This window comes from Cyprinus carpio, chromosome B10 (genome assembly GCF_018340385.1).
Source record: "Cyprinus carpio isolate SPL01 chromosome B10, ASM1834038v1, whole genome shotgun sequence".
Lineage (NCBI taxonomy): Eukaryota > Metazoa > Chordata > Actinopteri > Cypriniformes > Cyprinidae > Cyprinus > Cyprinus carpio.
Genome location: NC_056606.1, coordinates 14082232 through 14101752, shown reverse-complemented (window position 1 = coordinate 14101752; position 19521 = coordinate 14082232). Strand labels below are relative to the sequence as shown.

At 37.3% G+C, this 19521-nt stretch overlaps 1 protein-coding gene across 2 annotated transcripts in view; it reads left to right on the top strand.

Moving 5' to 3' along the window:
* Nucleotides 1–19521, top strand: part of alcama (activated leukocyte cell adhesion molecule a) — a 68395-nt gene that overhangs the window by 31504 nt on the left and 17370 nt on the right. The window lies entirely within an intron of this gene.

Genomic DNA, 19521 nt, shown 5'->3' with positions numbered 1-19521 from the left:
ATAAGGTTATGGAAATCTGAACGCTGCCAAAAGTGAGAAGGATTTCTGCTGTGTCAAGACCTGGCAGTACAGAACACTGACTTTAATAGAGGCATGCATTCACTTGACGCAGTATCCCTGAGTGTACTGTATAGCACAAAGACCTATTAAATGGAAACACGGGAAAGTACATGTATTTGAGCTAATACTTGTGTCCCAAATGACATACTGTACACTATGCACTATGTACTCAACTGTCTAGTAGTGTGTGAATTTTATAAGGTAATTTTGTCATCCAGCATCAGAGTCTGACAGCTTCTCCCCTTCCAATATGTGAGGAAAGCTGTGACAGTGCGTGAACACAGTTCAACTTTTTTTGGTTAATTAAGTTCATAATTTGACTATTTGAAGTGCTCTTTATATTTTTGTAATTTTCAGTGTGAACACTCTAATCACACTTAAATGGCATAGAAAAGTGTCTAAGTATGCACTTATGCAATTGGGACACATCTAATGTGTTAGATAAGTAGGGCCATTCTTACAGAACATGTTTTTGTGTTTAAAAGCAATAGGTGCAGGGCAATGGAACAAAAAACCTCAGTGTCTACAGATGTGATGTATACAAGTTGAAATTTTAACTTTGACGTGAGACACCACACAAACCACACCACACCCGAACTCAACAGTCAAACACGTCCATCTAGTGCATGTTTACATGCACAGTGGAATTCTGTGGGAATGACCCTTAACTGATGTTTTTGTGAATGTGTAGTGCACTGCTTTTATTTTAAAAGTTAGTAATGAAACATCACGTGCAAGCATGTTTTGCGAATTTCAGTTATTCGGAATATGAGTGTGATATTGATTTTAAACAACAGTTCAACAAATAGTTAATATTAGGGTAACATACATTTTAAATACAATATTGTTTATGTATTTTTGCTCTGCCAACAGAAATAATTCCATACAAAGTCAAAATAAAACCATTTCACATGTCCTAGTTGCACACAGTAGTGTAATTCTTGAATGAATCACTGTTCGGTTGAGTGAATGATGCACTCATAAAGACAGTCTTTTGCATTGTTCCTAAGTAAATCATAATTTATAAACTTTTTTTTTTTGAGTGAAGAATGATTCAATGAATGAGTCATCTATCACTTACTGGTATATTGATGTTTCTGCAACTCAACTATTGAATAAAGACATGCTTTGGGCATATAATATATACAGATATTTTGGGTTAGGAATGGCCAAAGCGAGGGCCACGCTTTGGTCTAAGCGACATGAAAAAAACAACATTAACTTGGTAATGACAATTAATCTTTAACCAAAAATTCATAATTGTGACATATTTTTTCAATTCAAAGGGTGTACCACAGGGACCATTCCTAAGTCCACTTTCATTCTTCTTTTACCCTTTCGGACCAGCACTAACTGCTCAGTGGGGAACTTAGCCTGAACTGCGGTCAATCAGAGCTTACACCTGAATATATAAACAGCAACATCTGCTCACACAGTCGCTGTAGGGATCCGGTAATGGGAGGATGCCCATTCCCCCCGTTATCTGGCCACTGTGCTGTTCAGATGTTTGGTGTCAGGTTCCAGATGGACCGTAGTCTCCTCTGGATGTGTAACAAGCGCAGGGTAATGATTCCACTATGTTACCTGCAGTACTAAATGAGATTGGAGTATAATGCTGCCCTGCAGCAAGTCTTTACTTACGGGGAGGTTTTGTTGTTGTTTCCAAATGACCCTGCAGTGGGTTTAATAGCATTTCATTAAGGGAGGCAGACAAACACGGATTGTGATGCAAGGCTCACCACCAAGACTGGTTTCAAGAGACTTCCTGGAAGCATGTGATTCCCTGCTCCCAAGGGATACCTTCCAACCTGCACACCATGCTCGTAATGTACAGCATTATGGAAATTATTGCAAAGTGCACTTACCTGCCTTCCGTGACTGATGGACAGTTTTTTTCATGACCATGTTCTTTGCTTCACTCACTTGTTTTCCTACATGTGAGTATGTATGCGTGTGTTTTCATTTTCTTCCTGGGTCCTGAGAGTGGTATGCTTCTCTCTGAAGAGGGCAGATAAAAGGAGAGGAGAATCACTAGAGCCATTTTGACTTATTCCAAAAATACTCTGACTCTTGAAAGATCTTCACATTTTTGTGGGTCTTGTAAAGTGTGGAGGGTGAGCCGTTGCATCCACTGTGTGTTTCAGGAGATGAACCTCACTCGGGACATTATAAAAACAGCACACATGAAAACCATGAAAACCCCCAATTGGAGAGAGGAGACATAATGGAGGTGGAGGTTAGAATCAATCATATTGAATTTAATTTTAATGTGGTCAAAAATGCATTGCAGAAAAACTTTAAGCTGATAAATGACATTTAATGGACAAATTGTTGTTTTATTTCATTAACTTTTAAAGTACAATTAAAGTTCATGATCAATCACTTTAGCATGTTGTGCATGCAAGTTTTTTTTACAATTGCAGCCAATTGTATACTATGTCAATTTGCATCATTACTATTAAAATTTAAAATTTTTAGTTTAGTTATATAACAAAACATCCACATTTGGATAAGAGAAATTTAATTCTCTTTAACAAGCTGCACCTGCCATTGCAAAGAAGAGATCAAAATAAAACACAAAGGGAGGGGATGGGACATGGGAGCTGTTTCAGGCTGACGCACAATGCTCAGTTAATTTGCTTCTTTCTTTTTTGTTCCTCTGTGTGACTGTTTCAGTCTCTGCGTTTGGCGCTGTTGTGTTCGAATCCTATGATAATTGGATTTTTGTTTTGTTGTGGCAAAGGGAGTTCTATGTCAAATTGTTTTCCCTGAATGAGAAATTTGATAAATTCAGGAGAGAACTTTTGTGACTTTCAGAGCAAGTGTGTGAGTGTGCCATAGTTCAGAGTGTTGTTTATGTGTTACTGAAAAGTTAGAGCTGAACAGCAATCCTTGACATTTCACCATTCAAGATGTTTTTTTTTTTCTTTTTACCTTTTAAAACCTTTCATTTGCAGTGACATTTCCTATGTGTCACCTGTATAGCCACTCCTATAAATGAATGTGGCTGATGGATAATTGCACAACTATTCATGTAATGCTCAATTAAGTTTTTTTTTTTTTGTTTTTTATTCACTTTCTTTACCGTTTGGTATGTTGCTTCCTTATCAAATTTCACTAATTTTTCAAATTTTTCTTGTAAATTATGGATAAAGAGTTTGATGCTTTTTTCACCTTTTATTACAGTTGAATTTAAGATTGTTAAAATGCAGAACCCCTAGAAACAACTAAAAATCCTTTAGTACTATAAAAGAATAGGTTTAACCAGACTTCAGACTATGCTAATTGTTTTTTTTCCGGTAAATAACTCTTCCCAGAAAGGTCTGATTAAAATGCTGTTCATAATTACCATATCTGCTTTCTTTTGCACTTTTTTGAATTTGTAAGCCTCCTAAAATACCTTAATTTCATTTTAAACAGCATGCTATAAATAAAGATAGTCAATTTGAAATGTCTTTCTACATCAATCTATTTTACATTCACAATTTGACTGATATTCAATGAAAAGATTAGAACAGGAACTACACACTGCCATATAGATAGTCAATCAGAAGTGTTTCTGATATCACAAACCTAATGACAAAATCACAAAACTAATTAACTTTTAATTAACTTGCAGTTTAGTAAGTGACTTCAGTATCAATTCAGTATCCACTCTGACTGATTCAGTGACTTTATTCAGTTAAGGATTTGTTGGAGTGATTCAAACCAGTAACTTGAGACTTTTTTGAATGATTCATTAAATGAACCACTCATGAATCAGACTAGTTGCACTCTATGGTTTTGAATCACTAAAAAAGAATAATATGCTAACACTGTTTTGCCTTTGAGTGAACTTAATGGAAAGATGTGATCTCTATTAAAGTGACTCGTTGAAGACCAGAAATGTCTGTAAAGAGAGTAAATAGGGTCAGTTTGGATATGACTTTAAGATCCTACCCAACTTTTCTCATCATCTGGATTCATTGTAGATGTATACCTTTGACACCTATTGGCATAATCCTGATGTCAGGGCTATTTGACTGGAATACATTGGAATAGCAAATATGGCGAATGGTAAGGAGTGCAAAGGTTCAGAACTTCCTTAAGCCTGGAAGAAACTTGGGTTTGGTGTAAACAGAAGCAGAATGAATGCCCCCCTTGAGAGTGTTTTGGCATAGCAGAGTGGCCTCTGGATTAAAATGCTGGCCCATGCCTCAGTGCAGAGACAAACCTCCGCTATCAATGGGATTGAAATCTCTCAGTACAGACAGCACTGTAGCAGTGAGCACTGGGAGTGCCAGCATTGATCTGAAACACCCAACAGAGACACGGCAACAGACTGAGAGGAGAGAGAGAAGAGGAGGAGGAGGAGAAGAAGAAAAAGAAAGCTGGTTGTATGATGATGCTTTTCCCTATGAGTGTCCAGAAGCCCCGTGGTTTCTTTCTCAGCATGTTCACTCTCTCGCACGCTGCCGTTCCTCTCTTCTTTTCTCTTTGTGCCCAATGAACAAAAATAACCCTTAAAGGGGTCATATGACGTTGCTAAAAAGAACATTATTTTGTGTATTTTGTGTAATGCAATGTCTTTATGCGGTTCAAGGTTCAAAAAACACATTATTTTCCACATAATGTGCATTATTGTTTCTCCTCTATGACCTGCCTTTCTGAAACACGTCGATTTTTACAAAGCTCATCGTTTTGAAAAACGAGGTGTATGCTGCTTGGTCAGCTATCCAGTGCGTTATGATTGGCCGAATACCTCAAACATGTGACGGAAATGTTACGGCCCTTACTATGATGCCGTGTGTCCCAGCGCGACAAGACAAAACCAATAAAACCCATTACAAACGAGGCATTTGTTGCATTGAGTGGTGACATAATTACTGATTATAATGACTTATACCGTCTTTTTACGTGTTGTGTTGCATATCGCGCCATAATAACATAAAACATAAAACCACGTCTGCATTTGTGATCTGAGAAATGACAAACAACAAGTGCAACCCTACACTGCTCAAAACTCGCATTTGAATCATCAGTGGCAAATTCTGTAAATATGAAAATGTACTTACAGGCTGTGAGTCAGAAGCACCAGACTGTCCTTGCAAAGTTGTAATTGCCCCACTTAGAAACAACCTTTGTGCACAGCCTCCCAGGTTCAGGAAACAGTCCTTCGTAAAATGCGCTGCACACATCTGAATATTTGGGTTGAACTGTTCTGGAACAGTGTTGTAAATACAACTTAACCACTGATTTCTAGTTGTGTCCTCTTTTGGAAGACCAAATAAAGTAGTTTCGCTTTCACAAGGAAACACAGAGTGTCTCAACGACATGGCGGTGGCGACAACATTACTACAGTGAGAATCAAAGTTACACCTTCTTTCTTTGCGTAAACATTTGGGCAGTGTTATGCAAATCTTCCCACACAGTGACATAGACATGTGTTGTCATGTTTAAATGAGGCTTTTTTTGGAGGGTGTGGCCGAGTCTTATCTTTTATAAAGCATATCTCTTTGGGTTTGAGACTTTAGCCTTTGCATCTTTAGGGATATTATCTTTGCACGAACAGCTTGTAACACTCCAAAGAGAAAGGAAAACTTGAAATTGCATCATATGACCCTTTTAATTCAGCTTGACATATTCTTCTCCTTTCTTCCCCCACACCTAGACATGATATACAGCGTGACTGAAAAATGTTTGCATTGATTTCTTTCTGCATGGGAGTGGCTCTCTAGAGTCTGGTGCCCAAGGTTGCACAAGAGAATGTTATCACCATACTTATAATTCTCAGAAATCGTACTGACTCCTATAATAGTCATTTGGCCTGGTTTGCTCAGTTTGTCCTGTTATACAGCCCTCAAGGTAATTTACTTGAATTGAGTAAGTCTGTTTGGTTAGTTCAATGCAGAAATTTCATCTTTCCTGCCAGATAAGCCCTTTTGGGCATGTGTTGCTGGCAGTGCTATTGACAAACCGACTCTAACGTGGTTAGGGCAATTATAGTGTGTTTCTCACCCCTTTCACATCCATGTCGCTGTACCTCACACTCCCTGCCACCTGTTCAGTGAAGCACAAGCTGTGCATAGAGATGAACTGTCTTTGTCTGTGTGTCTTTTTCTTTCTCTTTCCATTGCCTATACACATCAGGTGTTATAGATGTGAATCTCACAATTGTATCCAGGTCACAATGTACCCTAAAATCAAAGAACAAAAAAAAAGAACAAAAAAAAAAGGCTGAAAAGCAAACTAAAGCTGTATGTATGGCCACACTTTCTTCCAAACAGTTTTTTTACTGCAGTGCATGTAATGTTTATAAAATAATAATGTTTCACAGATTTATTCTCAATGGCGATTCATTACTGTAATAAAGTAAAAATACTTTAATACAGTATTTTCTGTGCATAAATTACGATTCAACTTTTACATTGAAATTTATAAACATATATAAAAGCATTATGGTAATGAGAACATGGGGAGTTGTATGTGGTTATATTTCAAGTAAAAAAGTAAAGTAAACCTAAGTAAAATAAAAAAGCCGTTAATTTAACAGGTTAATTTAAGTATGACTACTTATAAATCATGAAAAAAAAAAAAAAAAACTTGATGTGTTTGGACAAATCTGATTACAAAAAAAGGAGCCTGTAGTCAAAATGTATCCATTTTGTAATCAATGATCACTGATGGGTTTTAAAATATAGAAGGCATACTAAATTATAGCAGTTTAGCGAACTGGAGGATTTAAAGTACTTTTTACAGGAAAAATTACATTACACATATATGCATATGCACTATACAAGTCAATATAAATATAATATAATTTCAATATTTTTAATAACAGTAAATTGCTTATTTCTCATTTTTTCAAAATTTGGCTATGCTTTTCCCTTTCTGAACAAGCTGCCACTATTTGTAATACCTATTCAGAGCTTTAATCTGCTACATTAAGGTCTTTAAATTATTGTCATTTGGGGGCTTCTTGTTATTACAATTGGCATATCATATAATTATTCAATAAAACGGTTTATTTTCCTTATATTGATATTGGATTGAAATATGAACCAATAATAAATCCCTCTGAATTTTTTGGCGGGTTCTGTGAGATTCAATCAAATAGACGCCCATGGTGTTACAAGCCCTATCGTGTAGCATACCACGTTTAACTGTGTTACCATCCTGGAATGTTTGGAAGCAACAGACACTTCTCCCAGCTGTTAAAAATTCACATAGTTATGAAAAGTGTCCTTGCAATGCAACGACAAAGGTCCATATCCCTACCTCACCTCAATGCCTCAGGCTATGTCTGTGTGCCTAGGAAATAAGCAGCATACTCTCAAAAGAAGCCCCTGCCTTAATAATAGCAACACGTATTCCTGTTCCAATCTCAAACTCTCGACCTTCACTTCAGTGCATACTGATGTCTATTATAAGAGGTCTGGTCAGACACACGCAGGTCTCCATGGGCCTCTGCAGGGCTTGGTTTTGTTTAAGTGGGTTGTTGACTCAGTCTGCCTGCACAGTGCTGCGTTAAAGGTGAGAACAGCATGATGCCCTGTAGAAGACGATTTTTGCTTGATTTGCTAATCAGTCGGGGGGTGATGCACGTAAAAGGAATTGTGTTCACTGTTACTTCTATTTATTTGTATGCATGTGTTGTTTTGCCGCCCGATTCACTAAAGAAATTATGCAAATCATATAACGACAAAAATCTGTGTAGAATGCAATTAGCATGGTGCAATTCCCAGTCTTGCGAGTCCTGATTCGATTTGATTTGATTTCACACACTTTTGATTTGATTTCGATTTCTGATTCATTTAGCTTATATATGAAAAAAAAATCTCTCTGCAACTTCTGTAAACAAACAGAGGTAGTGTTTCAGACTTGCTGGATTTGTTGGTGAACCACACCAATTGCACTGTATGTTTTTGATTCACTAAAAAGAATTGGCCTTTAAGAGTCATTTGTATGTGAACCCAACTACACTGAATCACGCAGTATATTTTCAGTTTACTAAAAAATTATTTGTTTATGAATCATTGATCACTTTGTTTTTGATTCGCTAAAAAGAACCAGCCCATAGGAGTTATTTGTTCATGTACCAACTACACTGAACCATGCTATATGTTTTCAATTCACTTATGAGTTCAATGTTTGTGAATCAGACTACAATGGTCACATTCTGTGATCGGTTTTTGCATGCAGCCATGAGAACAACTTAACAGAAAGAAGTTTCTTGCAATTATTTTGTTTTTTTATTGCATCAAAACTCACTGTATTCAACTGAGGTAATGATTTATTTTGTCAGATCGCTGAAGATTCAGCAGTGGAGGAGTGCTAGGATCAGCTCTTTAAAATAGCCAAAAGTGCACTCATCAACTTTGCACCTCTGATGTGCCAGATTTAAACCCTAATTTGATGAATATGTACTGCCATGATCAATAGAAACTTTACATAAGCATCTCTTTGTAATTTTATTTCAGTTTTCTGCTTACTTTGCCATGCAAATAGCTGAAAAGAATGAAAATGACCTGTACTAAATAAAATTCTCCCTTGGTGCAACAGACCAAAAAGGCTGCAGAGAGAGAGAGAGAGACAGACAGAGGTTGTGCATGGATGAGGCAGCTATCCTCTGAGAATTTCTGCTCTTCATTTCATCAAGTCAATTATTTTAGCACTCCAGGCTCTGTGCCCGTCCGCTCCTGAAAGCCTGGGCCATGGATGGGTCAATTAGCCTGCATGCACCACCAGAGGCCCTCTAGAAGGAGCAGGATGAGAAAAAAAGATGCTCTGATTTCTTTGCCTGCCTGAGGTGTAATGAAGACTTCCCTAATAAAGACACTGCCCTTGACTGAGCCGCACACTTTCGGTGTACCTACTGTTCGCTTCTGAGCACGTAGTCACGTCGGCGTGTGTTTGTGTGCTTCATTACACTGCGTGTGCCGGCTGTCTTAATCAATTACTTCTTGCTTGTTAACAGCACTGGGGACCAGATTCAGTGGGCGAAGAGCATTGATCCCCAGTTCGCATTTGCATTAGGAGTGGGTTGTTCTCGTTCTTGGCCAGACTGCGGTTTGCAAACTTCTCTGGATCAGCTCATTAACCGATCGCTTACTTTCTTGCCCCATGTTCAGACATGCCATGATGGATGAAAACTCTTTTAGTGCATAGTTGTACATTGCTATTAGAGTGTCTCCATCCACAGGAAGCCCATCAGAGTCTTAATCTCTCTCCCCACTTCCCACATTATTATTTCATGTGGTTAGTCAGAAACAAGAGGTATTATGTTGACAGCGTGATGGTTTTAGGCTAATGGAAGGGCTTGTTGAAAAAGCAGACTCAAGTTAATAGTATGGACGGAGCTCTGCCAAAAGCAGATTTCCTCTTGTCAGTACGGGATGAAGACGTTTTAGATGGTGTTTATTAGACCGCTGTAGGCGATGTTCCTCCACAGTAAATGTCATTAACGGCTGTCTTGCGCTAGTCGTGAAGGAAGGCCAATTATTGCTGTGTGCTGTGATCCTTGAACGTGTGTTTTTCCATATGTCTTAATGAAAACAGTACACAGAGGCACTGTGAGGTGGTCGATTCAACTCTTATGGGGTTGCAAATTTATTGGAACATAATCAAACACACATCTACTGCTTCCAGAGAACTGGCCCTGATCCTGAACGGAGTTTTGCTTTGGTCCTCAGATTTGCTGAGTTCTCAGAGGAAAGACTCAGAGCTATGCTGTGCTGAAAATATATTGCAGGTTTGCTGCTGTTGCCAGTAGACTTCTTAACTAGCTTAACCAGTTCCATGATCAACCAGTTTCACCAGAAAGAAAGACAGGTAAACCAGCACTAACCAACATAAAGCAATTCTAGAAAGCATTCACAAGTTGAAAAAGGGTTTCAGTTAATGCATACTTGTTGCATTGCAACAATTCAGAACTCCCTAGAAACCATACAAATCTGGTTTTTGGTATAGTTTAAGCTGGTAACTTAGTACTGGTTTTTATCTGTACTTATGCAGCCTTTAGCTGTGCAAGCTGGTGTTTGGTCTAAGATTGGAACAGCTAGAAATATACAGTATTTCTACCATATTTCACAACATAGTTACAATGGATTTGCTACCCACCATGTATGGATTTTCCAATAGGCAAATCATCTCAGCAGCTAATATCATATGGCTAATTTGTTGAGAGAGACTCTAAGTTCATCTCAGTTCAAACATCTCTGTAGCTGCACTGCAGGCTTCAGGGCCGACAGATCCCAGTTGAAGTCCAGACATTGAAAGGGAAGCGGGAGAAAGGATGAGAGAGTAAACGGAGTTGAACAAATAGCCCCTTTGACAATGCTCTTTCCCTGCACTGTAATTGCTGTCGCCCATCAGAAAGATGATTACATCCACGCCTATCTAATGCTAACAGTCTCCTGACAAGGCTTACTAAACCAGCTGCTTTATGCATGACCATCGCTGTCAGTGTACCGTTGACAGCAAAGAGCACTGCTGCTTAATGCCATTTTAGAGATGGAATAATAGCTAGCTTAACAAAAGAGTGAGGAATGAGGTAAAAAAAGAAAGAAAAAAATAGGGAAAAGCATGTTTCCAGTTAAGTAAGTGGTAATCATCTGCTTTTTTTTACTTGTTGGATGGGCGACCATTGGTTTGGCAATGACTCTTTTTTTGGGGGGGTGTGCAGATGCACTGGACAAATCCCTCAATTAAACTTAACAAACTACCAATTGCTGATGAGACAGATGGTGGCGCGAACCTGGACTGGTGTTTTCTATTGATGAGCATATGGTTTACAGAGGGATGTGGTACCTTCCTGATTAGGGTACCATATTTAATAAGAGTGCAGAGTGGTGTGACTTTACCTCAGCAAGTCCTCATTAGTGATGGGCTAAAAGCCAGACTAATTAATCAGGAAATATTGAGGTATTTTAAGCATATAGATAGCAAATTAGGAAGATAGTACTGTGGCACTATATATATAGAGAGAGAGAGAGAGACAGGGAGAGAGAGAGAGTATATCTATCCATCTATCTATCTCTCTATTTATATAATATTGTATATCTTTTGGTGCCATAAACATTAAATAATAATATAAAATTAATACAGTTCTATAAAATATAACATATACTATATATTTGGATTGGATTTTTGATTATAAAATATAACATATTTGCCATACACGAACCATCAGTCATATCTTTTAACCACTGAGTCTGATACTGGAGTCCCCAATATTCCGTGGCAAAAATAATGTAGCGGGATGCGCAGAGTCGATCAAATCACAAAGACCTGCTATTACTGTGTGATTTTTCCTCTGGATAATGTTTACCTACTTGAAAAAAAAAACATGGATTCTTCTGTTGGTTAATACCACCATAATTTTCATGTGGATCCATGGCTCCGGGCAGGCAGAAATATTTGATTTAGAAGATGAACAGACTAACATTAGAAGAGATGAAAGCACCTTGCCAATGCAAACATTGTGTTTTATTAGCGCTGCTGCTCAGAGGGCCTTAGCTGCTAGATCAGGCTCAACACGCTATAGGCACTGAATTCTCAATCATGAACTTTCTGCAGAACTTTTTAAATTGTAATTTTTCTTCTAGAAGTGGGGTTGGGTTTGCTGTAGGTTTGTTATGTCTGGCTGTGGAGGCTGTTTATAATGAGGGATCAGTAATAATGTATTTATTCAAGCTTCGGGTCAAACCTGCGGACTACCTCTTGGTCTTTCTCGCGTGTCTCTCCATGCGTAGTAATGTGCCTCGCTCAAACTTAATGAGACTTTAGGAGTATACTGATGTTAATCATGTTCTTCTTTACATTCAGATCACTGAGCTCATCCCTACATCCCTACTCCACTTCTCTCTTCTTTATATGATTAAAAAAGGTTGTTTTTTCGTTGAGAGTTGTATGTCTGCAGGTAAGCATGATTATATGCAGCAGATGGTAATTATGTTGCATTATATTGGATTATATGCTGTGCATATTATGTCTTCATTGCCTAAATTTATGCTTAGGCCAATCGTCACACATGCATAATGAAGTCATACTGTTATAGGTGTTGCATCTATAATTTCTGCAAAAATAATTTTGCCTGTGTGTGTATACTGTATGTATATAATGAAACTGTTCTAGCAGTGTGTCTAGTTCTTCAGGCATAAGGTAGACTTAGGCAGTGTAGATTCAGGTATCATTCAAGCTAACAGGGAGTCAATACCCAGCAGCCACGCTGGGTGATTCTGTACAAAAGCACATGCCCTGCGTGTTTGCAGCTATTGCGTCTGAGGGAATCCATGCCTAATGGAATTCCATCCAATTACTGGCTTTAGTCAGAGCTTCATTAATTCCATCAAATCACCGGTCTGGATGCATTTCACTCACTTTCCTTTAATTAGACAGGCCTTAAATCAATTAGAGTCTAAGACTGGCAGCAGAACACAACAATAGCACCTTTCTGCTGGTTTTTATAGATTAGGAATTGTGGAAATTCTTCCCTATGGGGATGCCTCAAAACCTTTATACAGCAAACACCATTACTTTTACATTAAATGTACGTCATTATTGAACAAAAGCTACTTTAATATGTGTATATCTGATGTTCTGAAACCAAGTCTGATGTTAGTAAAACCTACGGCGGATCAATTTAAACAAACAAACAAAAAAATAAGTTGCCAGTGTTGTAGCATACAAAATCTACTGCATTGCAGTGGGTCTTTCTGATCAAATGATCAAAAGTCAGAATCAATCATTATGAAAGTGTTAACTCGGCACAGTTTTACATTCTCCCACATGTTGAGGCACAGCATTCCAGATTTATACCTCCAGATACATTTCGATTGGTATTTTACTGCTAATATAGCAGTAATTAGAAGAGATGGGCAGGAGATCCAGAGTACTTGAGAGAAATTACAGTAATGATCAATAATGAAAACGCATTAATTTTGTGACTTGATTTTTCCCAAAGCGTTTTACACCTGTCAAAGTCCAGATGCCATATGCAAACAAACAAAATGGGCTGTCATTTTGAAGTGTCTGATTTATTAGGGTGGTGATTTGGGAGGTACCTTGCAGTCCAGTGGCATCCTGCATTGAGACAGTCAGCTTAATCCAGAATAAAATTCTTAAAGGGGTCTCATGATGCTGCTAAAAAGAACATTATTTTGTGGATTTGGTGTAATGAAATGTATATGCGGTTTAAGGTAAAAAAAAAAAAAAAAAAAAAAAAAAACATTATTGATTTTCCTCTATGCCCCGCCTTCTGAAACGCGTCGAAAGGCTCATCTCTCTGAAAAGCGAGGTGTGCTGTGATTGGCCAGCTATCCAGCGTGTTGTGATTGGCCGAATGCCTCAAGCGTGAGACGGAAATGTTATGGCTCTTAACATATTGTGAAGCCTTGTCGGCTGGAGTGACGAGACAAAAACATAAAACACATTATAAACGTGATATAAAAATGATTCCTAGTGTGTTTCCTTGTGGAAGGCAAAAACAAAGTAGTTTCGCTTTCTCAACGAAACAACGTCACACACCGCGGCATTGAGTGAGCAGCTCTAGAGTGAGCTGTGGTCTAGAGTGAGCCGCGGCCCTCTTGAATGAGCAGAGGCGGGCAGCTTGAGAACGGTGCAGCAGGCGGATACTACGAAGGAGGTCTTGGAGCAACCACATGTGACGACCCCGGGCTGGACGCCGCTACATCCACGGTGAAAGCCGATTCAGTGATCCACAGTGCAAAGTTGATGTATTTCCTCAGCGGCAAGCACGGATCAGCTTCAGGCATGATGAAGCGAATATCATCCTCTTTTGGAAGCCCAAACAAAGTAGTTTCGCTTTCACAGTGAAACACACAGCGTCTATACGACATGACGGCGGCGGCAACAGCAATACTTACAATAAGAATAAAAGGTACGCCTTCTTTCTTTGCGTGAACATCTGGGCGGCGTTATGGAAATCTTCCTACATACTGACGTAGATATGTGGGGGCGTGTTAGAACGAGCCGTTTCAAGGGGGCGTGGACGAATCTCAACTTTTATAAAGAATATCTCTTTGGATTGGAGACTTAAGTCTTTGCAACTTCACAGATCTTCTTTATTCACCAAGAGCTTGTAACACTCCAAAGAGAAAGGAAAATTTTAAATCGCATCATATGACCCCTTTAATTCAATTCAGTTGTATAGTGTTTTTAAAGTTTTACACATTGCTGCCAAGGAGCTTTATGAAATGAAAAAAAAAGCTAAAAGAACAGAAAATTATATCTAGCAACCCCCAAGTGAGAAAGCCACAGGCAAGAATGGCAAGAACAAAAATCCCTAGGAAGTTTAAGTAATTTTAGCTGTAATTTTTAGTCATCATTGAGTGTATTTACATAGTGTGCAATATAAAAATATTAAAATTCACCGTATTCAAACCAAAAAAACACAAGATGACGACATTGAAATGAATATTTTTCTTTAGTTTTGATATAGGGAGTGTACCAACTGGGTTTTGTTAATACAGTTTATGACCTTTCCTTCATATTAAAAATATGTACGTCTGATTTTTGCATGAAGTCAACCCAGGTCTCTCTAGACAGTCTGAAGAACTGTACAGCTCTAGATTTATAGGATATTTTACAATCACAGAAGCATATCTTACGTCAATGCATTCTGACGGTTGGCAGAGAACGGTTGAACCGTCTAGTCGTATCCAGCGTGGCTTTATGCCCAGCAGGTTTTAAATTAAGGAGAATGTTGAAGTTATGAGGTGGTGCCAAAAGCTCTTTCGACGGTCTGTTTGAGCGCAAGCAGAGTAAGATAAACACTGAGTGCTTGTGAGAAGCTCCTTCAATCTGCTCTCGTGTTTAGCCGCTAATATGTTTGGGTTTGATCATGGGCACGGCAGGCGCCGTTTGATGAATCGCAGGCTGCAGAGTGAAGCGGAGAAGGCATTGATTTCCCCAGTGCCAGTTCTTTTACCTCCCACTCTCTTAGCATTGCTGTTCTCTGTGAGGGGTTTCGGAATCCTTGGAGCTGATTTAGAAGAACCGGAGAGTGCAGAGTTTTCCAGCTGTCAAGCTCTAGTGCCGAGATCGGCGGTATGAGATAATTAGCGTTGTCACAATACCAGAATTTTAATTCCTCAATTATCAACTCCAATTTTAATACAACACCAAAAACTTTTATGCTGATGAACACATTTGACCTTTATTTAAAAGGTATAAATGCTGTATATTACTGTTGAAAATTTTGCAGTCAGCAAGATTTTTTCTTTTTCTTTTTTTTTAAATTACTTTTATTCAACAAGGACACATTAAATTAATTAATCAAAAGATAGAGTAAAGACTTTTCATAATGTTACAAAAGATTTCTATTTCAAATAAGTGCTGTTCTTTTTAAATCATCAAATAATCCTGAAAAAAATAAATAGCTTTGACATCATAGGAATTGATTATGTTTTAAAACACTACAATAGACTACAACACTACAATAGAATCAAATAAAAAATATAAAACCATTATTTTAATATGTAATCATATTTCACAATAATGCAGACTTTACTGTATTTTCTGATCAACTGATGCAGGCAGTGTATATTGGTACCATATCGGTCAATATTAGTTATTGGTCAATATTATATTTTTTACTTGCCTGAATTCACTTGTATCATTTAAAATGGTTTTAGTTTTTAGGACTTTATTTTTTCTTTATTTAGACCAATTAATATAGATCTTAATATCAGTAATTTATTGATCATCTGCTGTAACATGAATATAATTACTAACTGATCATATTGTAATGTAATACATTATTTTCATTTCACATCAAATAATGGTTTCCTCTTGTCAGATCTCTATAGACTGAAGCAGAAGGCCTCTTGTTCACCATGGGAATGAAAACGACATCTATTTGGGCAAATTTCTTTTGACAAAAACAAAGAGAAAAAAGATCTGAAAAACACTGCCAGGAATAAGGCTAAATTCTGCTGTGAAATTACCCAGTGGGAGCAAGTTGACCCTGAGGACAGTACGAATGCTCAGCGAATATTAGCACTATTAGTTTGGTGAGCACAATAAAAGCACTTCAGACACACTGAATCATCTCTCCCGCTCCTGATGCCGCCCAAAGCACTTGCACTGGCCAAAGCTTATTCTCTTTGAATAAAAACACGCAGAAGAGGCTTTTTTTGTCTGCACCAAATACTATAAATAAGTATTAGGTTTTATTGATGTTGAGATTGCCAGTGCGTATGCTTTTATGGGAGTTCAAACATCTTCAGGTCTTCAATATTATCTCAGCAACATTGCATTCTGCAAAATTGGAAATGCTTTTGAAGAGATCGGCCTATTCTTTGAATGGCCCAATGTCCCAATGTCCCAGAGAGACGTGTTTTGGGATGAAATCATTTTCCTGCAGAGAGTTTTGATTTGAAGTCCAATCGCTCCGCCATAAAGCTAAATATCCCTGACAGAAAACAAATTCTCACCCATCTTTAGCTTAAGCACTTCCATACTTAGCTAAAAACTCCTTTAAACTGGGTTCCCACTTCTTTTAACAAATTAATTTCTGTGACTTTTCTAGAAATTATTTTATATAGGCACTGCTGTTTAAAAGTTTGGGATCGGTTAGATTTTTAATTGAGTCTCTTATGCTCATCAAGGCTGTATTTATTTGATCAGAAAAACAACTGCAATTTCTAATTTTGGTTTCCTATATAAATATACTTTCAAATAGTATTTATTTCTGTGACGCAGTGGTGAATTTTCATCGGCCATTACTCCAGGCTTCAGTGTCACATGATCCTTTAGAAATCATTCTAAAAAAAAAAAGAAAGAAAGAAATGATTGACTTGAAGTTTTTAATAGTATATTTTAACACAAAATTGCTTTACCGGAATAAATTATATTTTAAAGTATATTAAAATGGAAAAATTGTTAAATTACACTAATATTTCACAATTTTTTTTTTTTTTTTTTTTTTTGAGCATAAGAAACTTATTTAAAAAAAAAACAAAATCTTACTGATCCCAAACTTTTGAACAGCAGTGTATTTTATAAAAGCAATTTCTACCCATTAAAATGTTTTATAATTCAGCATAAATAAGAAAAAAAAAATTATATTTTGTTTTAATATTCATTTAATTTCCATGACTTTTGCAGATCTGGAAATCATGCTTTTAAAGTTCCCTAGTATTTCCAGGTTTTCCATGGCTGTGGGAACCCAGCTTGATCTAACAGTGAACAAATAGATGTGGTCATCACAGATTGTTTAAATAAGGTGGCAACCGGTTTTGAAATTCAAACTGTAATCCGTCTGATGTGTTCTGTCTGATTTCACTTCAAATAGCTCTGGTCTCTGATGCGCTGTTGCTTAATGTTCATACTTGAACACATTTCCCTCATCATGCAGAGACATGAGAGACTTTTTGACACATTTTAGCATTTGAATGCCTCATGCATGAGAATGATTTAGGTTATGTTTTGCAAATGTTTTTTATGTTGTATCTCGTGCTGTTCTGACGTTACATACAAATGCACTGTGAGGTCTTAGTTTAGCATTATTGTCTGGTCTGCAGTTCTTAAAGTAGTTCTTGTTTTTTAAAAGCAGGTCTATTTTTACATTGACACAAACTTAAAAGCCCGATGCTTGTTGCGGAACACTTGCAGAAAAAAAACAAAAAACAATGTGAGACACAACACCAGCCAGAGACTGAATTTAATTATGTGTATGGCTGTACTACACTAATAGCAGTGCTTTAAACAAACTGCACAGCACAGAACCAAAAAACAGAACAAAAACTCATTAGTTGTTATTGAACAGCTAGTTGACCATTGTGACTCAGCCCTGCTTTCACAATTACTGCCTTGCTGCAAAGAAAAGTACACCTATTTTTAGGACCAAAAACATTTTTTTTACACAATCACATTATTTGCATGACAGTTAAACAAGTTGTCATTACTGTAAAAAAAAAAAAAAATCCCTTACTCAATACTAGCATATAAAAAAATCATGAATGTAAACCAAAAATAACAATCATCATGTCTCACAAAATTATTTATTACAAGCATAACTTACATTTAGTACAACAAATGATAGTGAGCTAGTTTGATGGTCTTAGCTGGTTTTAGCTTGTTTAAACTGGCTTAGATGGCCTAGCAAATCAGACCAGGCTGAAAGACAAGCTTACACCAGCAAACAAGTTTTGGCTAGTTTAAGCTGTTTCTTTCAGCCATGTAATCATGTTGTGACAGGTTTTAGGATTAGACAAAACCTTTTCTTGGCTTTATTTACTGTCAGGGTCTTCCAGCAGATTGTCTGTTGTTATGGTGCTATCCAACCTGTGCAGGTATCATGTGTCTGTGTGCTCCTGGTGTATTTTAGCACAAGTCCTGTGTGCTGTCCAAACAATCGGTAGTCTTTAGATGCATTTAGACCCCCGCTATGTACACATTGCTCTCCACACCTGTCCTTTTCGGTTGTTATCCTCTCAGTTCTTCCGCTGGATTTATTATTAGCTCAGAGCTTTTAGCAAAAAAAAGTGTCTCGCTTCTGTCACTTATCAGAACCCGTTGAAGTCAGAGTGCCAGACTGCCAAGCCTGTTTAAAGTAATAGTTCAACCAAAAATTAATATTCTGTCATCATTTGCTTACCCTCATTCCTTTTCAAACCCATATGCTGTTTTTTTTTTCTTTGAACACAAAAGGGGAATTATGAAGTAGACATTTTCCATTTAGATTATTGCGAAGATATCTTGTTAAGCCTCAAAAAGGACATGCATGATTCTAGCTTCAACTTTTTATTTCATAATCACAATTTTTCATTGTACAATGTGACTGTACTGCATGATTGTGTCTTCATATTGCACAATGTGGTTAAATATTTTATAACTGTAGTTTATGTTATACAATTGCAATTTATCTCACAATGTGACTTTATTTCACACATTTATTTCACATTTTATATTGTGAAATTGCACATTTATATCTCACACGGCTTTTATATTGTACAATGACACTTTATATCGCATTAATATTTCACAATTTCTGCTTTAAATGGGACTTTATATTCTTACTTTTGACTTTGCCACAATTACCTTTTTGATTTTTTACTCTGAGGTGGAAACAGGCTTACTTTAAAAAAAAAAAAAAATCTATAAAATTCTCATTTTGTGTTCAACATAAAAAATAATAGCCAGCCCACAGGTTTGGAAAAACATTTTGGGGGGAAATATTACTTTAGCCAACACATCGTCCATTGTGTGCATATTGATTGCTTGTTTAATGGCAGTATTGCTGTATCTAAGGTAGAGGCAGATTGGAAAGCATTGTGAAGTGTAGTTTCTGTGCAGATTAGTCCATATTCAGTGGTTCAAAATGACCTATTCTGCTGAATTGGTGTGTATGTGTTATATGTGTGTATGTCTATATCACTGATGTTGTTTATCAGCTCTTTTATCCTCTGCAGTGCAGCCACTCGGTCAATATTAAAACTGCTATCACAACGAAAAGTT